Raw genomic sequence first — 6,812 nt, forward strand, 5'->3', positions numbered from 1 at the left:
ATCCATTCATCACGTAAAGACCTGAATTCCTTCCTACTGTAGAGTGGTTTGAAGACCTTTTGATTTGCTTCGATAGGCATGTGGAGTTTCCATTGACTTGGTCCACTCCTACTTTGGTTAGGAGTCTTACTTATTCATCTTGACTTGGTCAAATCCTACTTTGGTTAGGAGTCCTAATTAGTCCTTAGTATTTGAGTTTATCCATAAGTCTAATTTGAGTTTTTGTCGCGTTTTGAAGTTTCTAATTTGTGCCAACACCACATCTATTTAAAGGGTAGACGTTGAAGAATAAAGCAGAAAACTATTTGGTTTTTACTTGCTCTGGTGATCTAGAGGTGTGTGGCTTCTTCTTCCTTCTTTGGTGAGACTCTAAGGGCCCCTTCTTCCTTAGTGATACGCCTGAAAGACTCTTGGATTAGGATAGAGGTGAGACTCTTCTATTTAGCCCATAATTATCATATACTACCCAAACCACAACACCTTCCATTCTTCCATCCGCCCACCTTTTTCACACAATAGTCCTAAATTCTTTGACGCTCTATTCATCATAAAGTCCTTTAGTTTTCAGATCTAAACTGCATGTCTAAACTTTTCCTCCCACAGCTTAAACCAAATTAGCTTTGGGTCTAATCAATTTCAGCCGCCACTTCTAATTGAAGCCAAACCCTTCAGGAAAAAAAAAAAGAAAAAAAAGGAAAGAGTTTCAGTTATCATCCACAAAAATCCAGCAACATCCATCCTCATTTGCGTTAGACACCCATGGTCAAGGCATTCTACTTTCTTCTCAAGGTCCTCTCTATCTTTTAGACTATTGTGACTCTGATTGGGCAAGTTGCCCTGCAACGTAACACTCAACCTCATGCTATTGTATTTTGTTGGGTGACAGTTTAATCTCATGAAAAATAAAGAAGTAACATGTAGTTTCACAATTTTCTATTGAGGATGAATGTCGTTCCATGGTGACTACTATATGTGAGCTCATTAGTTACGTTACTCGTTGAATGATTTGAAAGTTGATCATCCTCGATCATCCACTTTATATTGTGATAAGCAAGTGGTTTTACATCTTGTTGCAAATCCGATTTTTCATGAAAGAACCAAACATATTGAAATAGACTACCACTTGGTCCATGAAAAAAATTTAAGGAGTTCTTCAAATAAAGAATGTATCATCTGCCAATCAACTAGCCGATATCTTTACTAAGGTGTTGGATCACAATCAATTTCATCACCTTGTTAGCAAGTTAGGTATCTTTCCTGCACCAACTTAAGAGGAAGTGTTAAAGTAAATCAAGGAAAGTCAAAGGCACATGGCAAAATTCTTCTATACCAAAGATCTAATCTAGATTCATTGAAATGCAAAGCTCAAGGGAAAATCAAAGACAATAAAAAATATATGGCAAAATTTCTTTGTATCAAAGATCTGTCCAGATTCATTAGTACACAAAGCACATAGGAAAATCAAGGACAATCAAAGACACATGGCAAAATTCATCCGTAGCAAAGATCCATCCGGATTCATCATGTATATATTGTAATATTTTCTTTCTTGTATTTTTGACCATTTTTGATACTTACATTCTACATAAATCATGGGATCTCTTCTGTACAGATGTTGTATATACACTTGCCTTTGTGTTGTAATAGAAGATGAGTTCTTTTTAGCCTTCATATTATTTTATAGAAATAAAAATATCATTTTTTAGCAAACAACATAATTATTAAATAATATCCTATTACTTTGTTATATAATGGTTGTTCTAAAAAAAATAAACACATGCGAGCCATTGCTTAGACATCCATAACATATACATATGCTCATTTTTAGCTGCTAATAATTATACCAACTCAAAATGAGCCAAGGTTAACTTTATAAATTTATTAACAGCATCCATAATTTACTAGTATGGTGAACATATCATGCATATTTATGCTATATAATCAATCATATCAAATAGGCTAAAGCGGCATGCAAATTGCCTCTCCCCTCAAAATAAATTAAAGAGAAAGAAATAGTAGCTAGACATCTTTCGGCTTGCCTTCTTCATCCTCTTCTAACTTTAGTCAGGAAATAACTTTGGACAAGGGCTAAACAGTGGGAAAATGGGAACAATAGGTGGGTGCATCAAAAACTTAGAAGTGTGGCTTGGATGCAAGAATAATATAGGATATAAAAGTTAAAGGAGGAAAGATGAAAGAATAATGCTTAAAAATAGATAAAAAAATGTCACCTTCTTGATCTCTTTTTATCTTCTTCTCCTTTTTCTCTATATTTTGATTTCTCCTTATTGATTCCTTCTCATCATTTTTTCTCTTCTGCTCAAAGGGACCCCACCAAGAATGAATTTTAGAGGGCTTATATGTTTCCTAGTTATGCAACCCAAGAGGAGAGATGAATAGAATTTTTCAAAAAGCTTTAAATAATGTGGTGGAATAAAAAAACTTAATGGATAAATATTAATTTTAGCAAGAGAGCAATTAGTAGATATGCAAGAAGTAAATGCAAGCAACACAAGTCATACAAACACACAAGATTTATAGTGATTTGGTGCTAATCCTGCATCTACATCCACTTCCTAAGACTTACTTCTTGAAATTTTTACTATAATCTATCCCAGATTATAGCCCGATTGTTTTACACAAGATCACAATCAACCTATTTTTTTTTTCAAAAAATCAACCAAAATCTACAAAAATTGTTTTACTCGGGCTCACGATCACAATCTAGCTATTTTATGGGTACAATCAAACCTTACAAGCTAGCTGATTTTTATGGTGTCAACCACACCAAAAACCCCACATGAAATTTTCTAATCTTGTGCACTAAATAATGATGGAAAAATTCATACATAATAACCTCTACAAAGATTGGATTGATGTCGTTGAAGCTCAAGTTTGATTACTCTAAAAGTTGGAATCTTGGTAAGTAGAGTTTAGCTCTTTTACTTTTTCTTTTTTGCTTACTCTTGATCTTGTGATGGATTTTAATGATTGGCAGTTGAAGCTCTCTCTCTATGGATGTTTGGAAGCTCACTCTAATGTGGAAGGAAGCTTTAAATAATCACATATCAAATTGATCCTCAAGTTAAAGCTCAAGAAGTGGTGTTCACTTGTATTTGTTTTTCTTTACCTCTCCACTCAATCTTATTAATTCTCCATCTTCTCCAATTTAATTTGGAAGCATTTACTGCTTGAAAAGTTATTGGAGAGCTATTTCTAGTAGTTGGAGAAAAGAAACTAGCCGTTGGAAGTTATTTTGAATGTTCTGTGCTCGCAAAAAACTAATCGTTAAAGTTATCACTACAAAGGAGTTGGCTCCTAAAGTCTTGGGATTGGCTTCTAAGATTCTGGGGTCGGCTCTTGAGATCCTGGGTTCGGCTCCTAAGATGTTTGAAAGTGATTGCCTTCTATTTTTGATCTGTGGCTTTCTGGGTCGACTCCTTGAAGAAAAAATTTCTCGAGTTGTCCGATAAAATCAAACGCCAGGCATGAAAATTAGTTTTAAATTTTTTTTATTTATAACAATTATAAATCTTAAACATACTAATATGTAAACCATACCTCGATCCCGCAGCGGAAGATGGTTGAGGTAGACCGGATCTAGATCTTTGAACGTTGCTTCGCGAGGCCTGGATCTGCAGGCCCTCTACTTCGCGCGCACGTCGAGCTTCGCAGGAAGGTTGGACGATTTTTGTATTTTGCAAAAAAACACTTTTTGCAAAAAAGGACCCTAGAAGAAAACACTTCTTTTCTTCTCCTTCTTCTTCCTTCTCTCCCGTTTCCAACCCGAGAGCTTCGATTCTAGACCGATCGCAGAGGAGAAGAGAGGAGACCAGAAAGCCGGATTTGGATGCTTGCCACTGGAGAGAAGATTGAGAGAGAAGGACCACTTCTTCTCTCTTCCTCTTCTCCTTTAGAAAACTCCCACCGAAGCCTCTGTCTGTGAAATTTCTTCCAAAGATTTCACAAATAGACTCACTCTAATTTTTCCTCTCTGATTCGTTCTCTATTTCAAGAGGAAAACGTTGGTCCATCTATAGGCCAACACAGTGAGCATTTAAGAGGAGTTATGAGCTGCCGTTATCGAGTTAAATGTAAGATTCATAACATTTGTTTTAAAAAAAAAACAAACGTGGAGAAAATCATCCAATTCATCCGATAACAGCCGGATTTCAAAAATCAAATTTAACCGGAATGTAGCCGATTCAAAATCGGACATTTCGGTCCAGACGGCAGAGCGGCCGGAGGCCGGACGGTGGCGCGGCGTGGCTTTGAAGCATCGGTGGAGAAAGCTCTGTTTTGCTCCCAGGTGTTTCTCCCATCGCGGTTCATGAGAAAAACTCTTAAGGGTCCACGGTTGTTAACGGTCCATGGATGGTCCATAGGATTTTAAAACAAATCAGCCGTCAACCATTTAAGTGGGATATGGATTAGCCAAATAGGAAATGGGTTAGATTATTTTGTAATAAAGCAAGCCTATTTGGTTCTAAACCAAATTGACAGCCCATTTGAATGATTTTTGACCCGAAAAAATTCCACATGAGTCCGACTCATGGGAGACTCAATTGGGTCTAGTTTCGGCTCGATCCAAGTCCGACTTAGATCAGAACAAATACGAAATTAAATCCCAATTAAATCGTGATCGAGCCCAATTACACTAATTGAGACCCAATCAAACCCAATCTCAACAATTGAGTCCTATTCAAGTTCAATTACATTAATTGAAACTTGATTGACCCGAAATACAAACTTAATTAGTTGTTCATCCATGAAATTTAGCATGTACCTCATGTTCAGTGCTAGCTGAACATAGACAGAACCAAATTCCAAATGACCCATAATTTAATTCTTAATTAAATTGGGTCAAGACCTTCCTACTTAGCTTGACTGATGTGTGTGACTCCAATAGATTCGAATACTAAGCCAATAGTACATGGACTACTCCATGCACTAATCGAGGTGACCATCTAGCAATGATATCCGACGTCCGGATAGGTCGAATATGCAAAGCAACATTCAAGAACCTAGATGTATGGTTATTGCATAATTCATCCCTATGACCATCGATGCTCAAGATGACCTCAGAGTGAATTGTCGAACTCTGAGTCCGGTCATCGATAGTGTATTTCAATTAATCAAATCAAGTGATGATATACTGCTACATCTCACCTGTATGCCATACAGTGTCTCCACACTCCTTGGTTTAAGAGGACAACCAACTAAATGGCACACAACGACCTATGCTTGACATAGCTATCGTCCAATTGATAGCTCATCATTTGGTTGCGAACTGGTTTAAGGACTAAATGATAAAACCTCATTTATCCACTAAATTAGTCCTAAGGACTTCATCACAATACACAGGAGTTCAATTTGAAGATGTATCACTTGTGATGAATAGAAAAATGCTAGAATAAATTTTTATTCATTTTAATAAAACATATACATAATCCAATTTCTTACAATTAAAAAATTGGCTTTGGGGCACAATTTCCAACACTCCTGGGGTTTTAGGGCCGACTCCTCCAGTACAAAAGCTTCTGAAACACTTTAAGTACTTCTCCAACTTTGAGATTTATTCTTCTATATTTTTTTATGCTTCTCTAACCTTTCAAACTTACTGAGCTCCCTATAAAATAAATTGACTACTCCACAAAATTATTAGTATCATACTTAAATATTTTGTACTCATCAAAATCAATCCATTGAGTCAACAATCTCTCCCCTTTTGATGATGGCAAAACTTTGAGTATATGCAATATAAAGCATATTGTGCATCTAAGATTTGTGCACAATTAATTTATTTATGTAAATATATGTAAAATATGAAGTAAACAAATATATGACTTAAGAAAATACTTCATGAATGCTTCATAAAATGTTCAGATTAACTCAAGCTAATACATATTCAATTAAGCAATATACTCAACTTTTTCTCTTCTCCTTTTCGATAGCATCAAAAAGTTGTATTATAAAATTTATTCAATATTAAGAGAACTATAACAGCTTCAAATTTGTTCTAATCAATATTCAAGAGAATTGAAGAGCTTAAAGATAAAAACAATGATTCAAAGCTTTTGACATTCAAAATTAATGTATCAGACCACTTAGGGTTCAAGAGTTTCGAAAATTTTAGACTCGACAATAGTTTACTTTCTCTCTCCTCCTTTTTCATTAAATTAGACTTATTTAAGATCAATTTTGGTGGTGCTAAAAATATTAAATATTAGATTTTCAATTTGATTTATGATTGAAGCACATGATGTATCAACCAAATAGCGAGCTTCAAGGAGTATCAAAATAAATTTTATATTTAAATTTCAGATGAGGCTAATTGGAGAGAATTAGGATATTTTTTTATTTCTTTATATGTTTAGCATTCTTTCTCTCCCTTTTTGTAAAAGTCTTTCATTTATGCTATCAAGTTGCATATGATCTCTCCTCCTTAATTTTTATTTCTTCCCCATAATTATTCATTCCACTTGAAGTTTCAAAATTTGAGAAAGGTTTTTCAATGAAACTTTCAGATTAAATAATTGGAGATATGTGTTCTATATTCATTACAATTCAACTTGATTTAGCTTTCCTTATTTTCAAATTATATACAACTTAGGTCGTCGAGATTAAGAGTAACATGACAAGAGCATATTTGTTTCAAACATTATAGAAAAAGAATTGTAACCAAATATGGGGATAATTTTAATAAGTTTCGGCAAGTATCGGTGCATTACAATATGTATTAAGGCACTAAGCGCAAGTATCATAGAATTAAAGCATGTAAGGCATGACAAAGAGGTATATTAAAATTAATT

This window comes from Phoenix dactylifera, chromosome 10 (assembly GCF_009389715.1).
Source record: "Phoenix dactylifera cultivar Barhee BC4 chromosome 10, palm_55x_up_171113_PBpolish2nd_filt_p, whole genome shotgun sequence".
Taxonomy (NCBI): domain Eukaryota; kingdom Viridiplantae; phylum Streptophyta; class Magnoliopsida; order Arecales; family Arecaceae; genus Phoenix; species Phoenix dactylifera.